Here is a 7,273-nt window from a genome sequence, read left to right as displayed (position 1 = left end):
CTGACATCCTTCTCACAGAGAAGAAAGCTAGACCACTGTTTTTTCCCCGTGGTAAATCATTATGCTTATTTTTCATTTTAATTTAAAAATAGAAAACAATTACAATCAGATATAGGGCTCAAGTTGTTAAAAATACACTTTTCTTTTCGAAAACTGTATCCAACCTTTCATTAAGAAGGAGGATCACTAAATAACGAACGAACAAACGAATCTCTTTTACTTTTAAAACACAAATATAGGTAATTCGTATGCATGTTTACTTTGCCGGAAGGATTGAATAATATTTTAAAATTTCAAGTTACGAAATAGTCTGCAACAATAAAGAAGCAATAATGGTCATAACAATGATAACAAATACTTTTTTTTTCAAAATTAGAAATGTATAGAAAAATGTTCTACAGAAAATAACACAGTATGAAACTTTAAATTTTTGATTCATAGTAGTAATTTGAAATACAAATATACCTTTTTCTGTATGTCTTGCAATTTGATTGCTATAGAATTAATAATTTTGTTCCGATTTCCCCGCGGCACACCACTGTGCCGCGGCACGCCGGTTGGGAAACGTTGGTTTAGTCCATCCCTTGATCATATTCTGGTTCTGTGGTGTTAATATCTGGTCAGAACTTGCTGTTCTAGAAGCCTTAAGTTCATACGCGATAAAATAGTATTTCCGCATTATGCACCTTTTTAAACTATTTTTAATATTTGTATGTATCTTCAGATAAACCCTCCGTGAAAAGTTTTATTTATTGGATACTGTATTTCTGACGATACTTCCATTATCAAATAGTGTATGTAGTTTTATTTAACATAGAATTGCATACGACAAAACAGTAGAAAACATTCTCATTGTTTTAACTTTTCTTGAGTTGATTTTGAGCTTAACGTCCCTTTCAGCAGCGACGCTATATAAAACGTGGACCTACTAATTAACGTCGAATCCGAATCACATGAACTCCCACCGGGAATCGAACCTGGGTCTTCCATGCAGTTAACTTTACTTGAATTTGGACTCGAACGCTCTGCAGCGGTTTTAAAACGGTGGACTTGCCACCCCTGAGTTTTTCAATGAATGTATTTCTTAGTAATTATTTTAATTTTACTTTTGAAAAGGTGTAAGCATTTTGCTTTTTTTTAAAAAAATCCTTGAATTATACGTAGTCAGTGTTGAATACAGGTTTCATTTTTGTACGTGGCAATAGTAACTTCCATGGTCCCCTCTCTTCTACCTCTAGACACAGAAATATTGTTTTTAATAACGCCAAATTACGATTTTTATCAATAAAGAGTGGCTGTCCTACTAACTCTTGTATCGATTTCCTGCTAAGCAAAGATAAAGTGAATCTGAAAAGGTAGGGGAACGGTAGGTAGCGGCATGACATCACGCCGTCAACCATGCCTATCTTTGCCCATTGTAATTTCTTAGCCACTGGGGGGACGCCGTACAAATTTTTTGGAGGTGGGGGACGGCGTCCCCTGCATTCCCAAGCATTTTTACCTCTGCTGCTAAGTATTAATTGCTGTAAGGATTAACGAAAAATATTATGGGGTAATTCTACTACTACTACTACTACTACTACTACTACTACTACTACTACTACTACTACTAATAATAATAATAATAATAATAATAATAATAATAATAATAATAATAAATGATCTGAATGATAAAGATATTTTTTTAACTTTCTAATACAATCTCTGTGGGCTTTCGCGAATCTGGATATATTGTTTTTATGAGGAATATAGAGGCTTGAAACAACGATGATTTGTATAAAAGTCTTATCAGGTGTCTGACAGCTGACCTTATGTCTGTTTTTTTTAACACAATGTTACAAGGCACAGAAGCGTGCGGGCATTTTGCTTTTTTTTTTGCTTGAGTTGAGTGTAGTTTCAGTACTAAAATCAAGACTTTCGTTCTGTCGTTGGCACGTGTCGAAGCAGCTTGTTTGCTGTGCGATGTTTTGCCTTCAGGCGATCGACTAGATCAAAAAGTCAAGAAAGAAAGAAATAAACAAAACGATATGCTTGTTTCATGGAGATATGCTTGCTTCTTGGCATTAGTGTTTGAAAACGAAAACTGTTCTGAGTATCCATTTTGTTATGTCCTTAATAAGTATAAAGGGAAATGTTAATTCTCATATATAGTAGGGGTAAAACTGAGGGGGAACGCGAGGGTAACGTTATATATATTAGGGATGGCCGGATCCGGATCTGGTCGGATTCGAAGATCCGGATCTGGGTTCGGATCTCGAATCTCGGATCTGGATCCGGATCTGGATTCGAAATTCGGATCTGGGTTCGAAATTCGGATCTCAGATCTTGATTCTTATCCAAACCCACATCCCACCCAAATTGTGATAAACTTGAATATCAAAAATTCGCCGAAAGAAATTTCACGAAGTCCTGGCAGTGAAGAAGAAAACAGAAAATTAAGAAGAATACTGGCAAGTCTATTTGTCTCCTTCAATCTACACTAAAGATTAAATGCTTGCCTAACTAAAAAATAATCTGATTTGATCCGGATGAGAGTTCGAATGTCGAATCTAGGTCCACCCGGTTGCAGGACCGAGATGAAATACATACATATTTATATTTGAAACCGGAGTACAAAACACGAATATCTAAAATTCCTCAATACACCTATTTCATTGACAGTTAAGAAAACATAAACAGTTAAGATAAGTATTGACTAGTTTTTACGTATATTTATCTTGCTCAGTCTGCTCAAAATATCAAATGTATAACTTACAATTAGATTTAATAATTATATAATAAATCACAATATAAGCACCGAGAATAAACTATGAATTTTGGTGCCCCTTATCTAGATTTGAAATTTCGGATTCATACATAGAATCAGGCTGAAAGATAAATATTTGAGATCTGGAAACCGAAACAAGTGCTAGTACCAAGATCGTAGCCGTTTGTACCTAGGTAGTGCGAGCGGAAGGCACTTGCACTAAGTCCGGGTGTACTTTGGGGAACACGAGAAACTAAAAACAGATATATATATTCTTTTTCAGGGGCAAGTCGCGCTTTAACATGACTTTTCATGAGTGTTGTGTTTAAATACGAAAACTGTAATGGCGACTTGTTTGAAATAAATGCCATTTTTTTAGCAATAAAGTTAGGTACTTTCACATTGAATAAAAATTAGCAAAGCATATTTCACTGATTAGAGTGCTGGTTCTTATGGAAGCTTTCACACTGAACCGAAGATTTCCTCATGTGGGTATCGGATTGCCACAATTCACCTTTCTGAAAGACGTGGTTTATCAGGAGGTCGGCCAAGATTCTTTTGGACTTAGCGTATAGACTGCTTCTGGTCTCAATTATTCAAATATAGTAAGACTAACCGTATATAAAGTTGGTTCGAAATGATTTCAAATGAAGGGTGCGGTGGCTCCGTGGTAGAGCGTTCACCTCCGGTGATTGGGGTCCCTGGTTCGATCACAGCACGCGCCGTGTGGACTTTGTGGTGGACAAACATCGTGCTCGTGGGTATTCTCGGGGTTCTCCCGTTTCCTCCTACTTCCTTCATTCCACCATTTCACTCATTTCTCATTATCACCGTCTCCTTTAGCCTAACCGGCATAACCGCGGGACGTTAAACTTAAAGATTTCATTTCAATTCATGATTTAAAATATCACTAATTGACCTTAAGGGTATAATTGCGATTTAAATATTCGTAAATTAGAAGAGATGTAAAAATTAAGCGTTAAAATAAATCCGATAATTCCTAATGCAACCTAATAATAGCAATAAAACTCCTTATGTAACATTTTCAAAGCTAAGATTAACAGTTATGTTCTTGAAGAGGGTTTATGGCAACATAGATTATAAATCCAATTATCATAAGTAGTACCTCTGACAGCCCCGCATTTCACATCACCATCGCCCTTCATCCTGACAATTCCGGACATCCGGGGCAATTCACTTACCCACAATGACTTTTCAGGCGTTCTAGTGACATCAATATCTCAGTTTGGGTTTGGGTTCATGCTTCGGTGAACCTTGACTATCACCATCAGCAGCTATTAGAGAATCAGAACTTATTTCTGTATTAGATAATGTGGGTAACTATAGCTTTTCGTCTATAGAAGACTGAAAGCCTGCCTTCGGTGCCCGTGGTCATGGGTTCAATTTCCGGAGAGGCACTCAACAATTTCGATGTTGACCCAGCATCGTGGGGGAGTTATCTTAAGTAAGAGGTAGCGGACTCCAGTCTAGAAAGCCTACATAAGGACTTCGGGTGTTGATGCGTTGACTACACATCCCCACTTTAAACGTAACGCCGCTGGTAGGAACCAAAGGACTGTCGTGCCAAGAATTTAGTTTGTTTTAATTATCATAAATGCCTTCTTTATTATTAAATTTTATCCAATATTTTCTTTTCAACTAGTTTGCGAAACTCGGAGCTAGCTACTTGTTTTCTCCTTAATTCATGTTCATAGTTAGAAGAACTAATCACTAAGGAAAAACAATCTTTTCAATAAAATTCGTCTCGCGTCTTTCGTAGCTCTACGTTTAGTTATTTTTAGTTTTTTTAAGTTGAAGGGCGGTTTATCATTTCCCCTCGCTTTCCCTATTTTTTTTTCTAGTTTTACCTATATTTCTTTGCGCGGACATTGCGCCTATACCCACGTGCTTTGTGTGTTCGTTTACAAAAGCGGGCCATTTTCCTGCCACTATAGAAAGTAAGAGTGCACTGTATCAGAGAAATATTAATTGACGTATGTAAGTGAATATATCTGTGACGAAGTCATAATTACTCAGTTTTTGCATCGTACATAGTTTCCTCATCCTCATTAATCTCTTTACCCCCGCTTCCTGAATTCCAGTTCTAGTATTATTTCTTGATATCGGACTGATGTCTCATGTAGACTTATTAACTATAACATCAGCAATAAATAAAGTACGGTTTAATTTGCACTAATTTTAAAACATTACATTAATTAAATAATAATAATAATAATAATAATACGGAGCGAGCTCAGGCTACTTGTTATGATTCTTACTTCGCAATTGGATAATACCGGATTCGAATTCGGAGACCAGCCATCCTGACTGAGGATTTTCCAGGGTTGTTTCTCAGTTATACTGGGCAAATGCTAGGTTAGTACCTTGATCTAAGGCTCTGGAGACCTTCCTTCCATTCCTTTTCCAATGTTTTCATCTGTTGATTACTACAGTGTAAAGTAGTCTCTGAGGATGTATCTGGTAGTTTATAGTGAAAAAACAATAACGACGTAATATATCTTCACGAAACGTGTGGGTTAATTTAACTACAGCCTTACAGTCCCAATATATAGCTAAAGTTTTAATATCAATTTCCTGACTTTTAAATACTATTTTCATATTGTTTCAGCTTTCAATTTTCTCATGTATGTTCCCACCGATAATTGAACCTGAGATCACATGAACAAATGCGAATATGTTAAATTTTTTTGTACACTTTAATATACAAAACAGAAAACGCTTCAATGATACGACGCATGGATATGTTTTGGTTACCTCCTGCAATGTATGTTTAAAGAAACATGGAGGGTGAAGAAAAAATAATAGAAATCTCTGTTATATTTACTCCTTCAACAAACGACCGACCTCAGAAGGGCAAGCCATAAGTTAGGTAATAAAGTCATACAACGAACACAACCATATCGCTCTCCTGAAATTCTCACGCCAACCAGTCTGTATTTTTTGTTGTATATACCTTCGAAGTGAAAGATATTCATTATTACATTTGTTGATGGTTGGACTCTAGTGAGTCAGAAACTACTATTAATAAAGAGTTTGTTTTGTCTAGTATTCCTGCGATTAAAAGGGCCTTATCTAAAAGATATTTCATTTGTATATGAGAAAAGGAAAAAGTTTATTTTCTAAGAATAAAATAAATATTATCAATGTGAAGCTAACATTAAGTTTCGAAGAGGAGCTAAACAGAAGAATTTGTTACCATTTACATCAGTTTTCAGACAGTTCACTATACTCTGAAATGGGAAGAAATCAAACTTGGAAACATTTTACTAAAGCGACTTCGACAGAAAGTGCAACATGTAAGTATTGCAAGGTTAAAATAAAATAAAGAACAAAGGTAGCACAAACGTGTTACGGAAACATTTAAAAGCACAGCAACCTACTATATCAGTGAATCCGAAAAAAAGTTTTAACGAATTTTAGATATTCAATTTTATAAGATCACAATTTCAGATGTAGGTTTGGATACGAATCAAGATCTGAGATTCGAATTTCGGATCCAGATCCGAGATCCGGACCCAGATCCGGGATCCGGATCTAGGTCCGGATCCGGATCTCACTGGATCCGGGATATCCGGATCCGAAAATTTTTGGCCATCCCTAATATATATAATAACATAGCATATTTCTTTCCAAAATTTTATAAAAACTATTTATTTTATAGAGTTCAAAATTCGGCCAAATGTTTATTAGTATTAATATTGCATGTTCACTTTTACTTTTTCTTGCTAAGGTAATATTATAGCGCGCTAATTAAAAATTAATTTTCTTCCATTTAAAAGCTGTTTAAGATATTGGCTGCATTTTGCAACAGTGCAGAACAGCAGATAGGAATCTAACCAGGTAGATTTCTTTCTCTCTCTTCCCTCGCTAGGTCACGTGCGTGAACTTAGGATTGTCCGCGGAGAAAAAGAAACCGATGGAATGCAGATTGACAGCAAATAAGAACAAAGTCTGTTTTCTTTCTCTTCATAGATCGTAAAGATTTCCTTGATTCTATGTAAACATCTCCGCGAATAATTACCTGTACAGGAATATTGCAGCTAACAACGTACGAAAGTTTCAGAAAATCTGTCTATGTTGTTTTCAAGTGTGGGGAGTCTGTTCATCTTATAAAATCAGTTTCGAAATGTAGAGCGTAGAACAAACTCACTTATTTTTTGCATCAACTGACAAAAGTTTACATACAGATCAAAGAGAAGTCTTAGTGCGTTTGCACACGGCAACGATAATATCGGTGGAAGCATCGATAATGTCGGCGGTGAAATCGACTTCAATGTACTCAAACCGTAGCTTACACACGCCACCGATATTATCGGCCGATCATCCGACACGCAGATGCTGTCGGCCAAGCCCCAGATAATGTCGGCGGTATCGCCGACACCGATTTTGTCGGTGGCAATGTTTTCTTATGATTGGATGCACATGTGGCCGATAATGTCGGCCGGCCAGTGGGTTAGATGAAGAGAGTGAGTGACAAGGCGCTGTATATTTTTGTTTCGTTTCTTG

Source organism: Thermobia domestica, chromosome 17 (assembly GCF_964235325.1).
Source record: "Thermobia domestica chromosome 17, izTheDome1.hap1.1, whole genome shotgun sequence".
Lineage (NCBI taxonomy): Eukaryota > Metazoa > Arthropoda > Insecta > Zygentoma > Lepismatidae > Thermobia > Thermobia domestica.
Note: the sequence above shows the minus strand (reverse complement) of the source record.